The sequence below is a fragment of the Pteropus vampyrus genome, unplaced genomic scaffold, assembly GCF_000151845.1.
Source record: "Pteropus vampyrus isolate Shadow unplaced genomic scaffold, Pvam_2.0 Scaffold443, whole genome shotgun sequence".
Lineage (NCBI taxonomy): Eukaryota > Metazoa > Chordata > Mammalia > Chiroptera > Pteropodidae > Pteropus > Pteropus vampyrus.
Genome location: NW_011889224.1, coordinates 239,217 through 239,789, shown reverse-complemented (window position 1 = coordinate 239,789; position 573 = coordinate 239,217).

Sequence of the window (573 nt, the reverse complement as noted above, 5' to 3'; positions counted from 1 at the left end):
TAAAATGATTGGCGTATTTTTTTTCTAATTTGTTTTCACTATGACTTTTTATTGTTTTCAAATAGATATTGAGCATTAATTATATGAAAGTGCCTCTGTCAGGAATTGCTAAAGATAAAAAATGTGTTTTATATAGTACTTTTCTCAAGGAAAGTAATTTTGTACGTAATACAGACAACATATTTTAAACTATATTATTGAGGAAGGAAAAAGTGTCAGAGATGCTAAGTCCTGTGAACAGAAGACTCGTTTGCCATCAGAAGGCCAGTACCTGGCGTTGGTCATTTCTATAACATTGTCTTCACTCACGCATGTAGTCCCATGGCCTGAGAAGATAAAAATTACAAAAGGAGACAATTTAAGGGTAAAAGGACTTTTGATAGTGCTACCAGCATGCTTGGACTTGCAGAAGCAGACAGGAGTGTGTACACTTTTTTGTCCAGAGGAGTAATATCCATGAATGGAGACTTGAGCTTCACAGATCAGAAGACAATAGGTAGATTAGGAATGTAACAATCTATAAATAAAGTTTCATTTTATCACTTACTATCTTTAATAGATCAGATTAGCTAT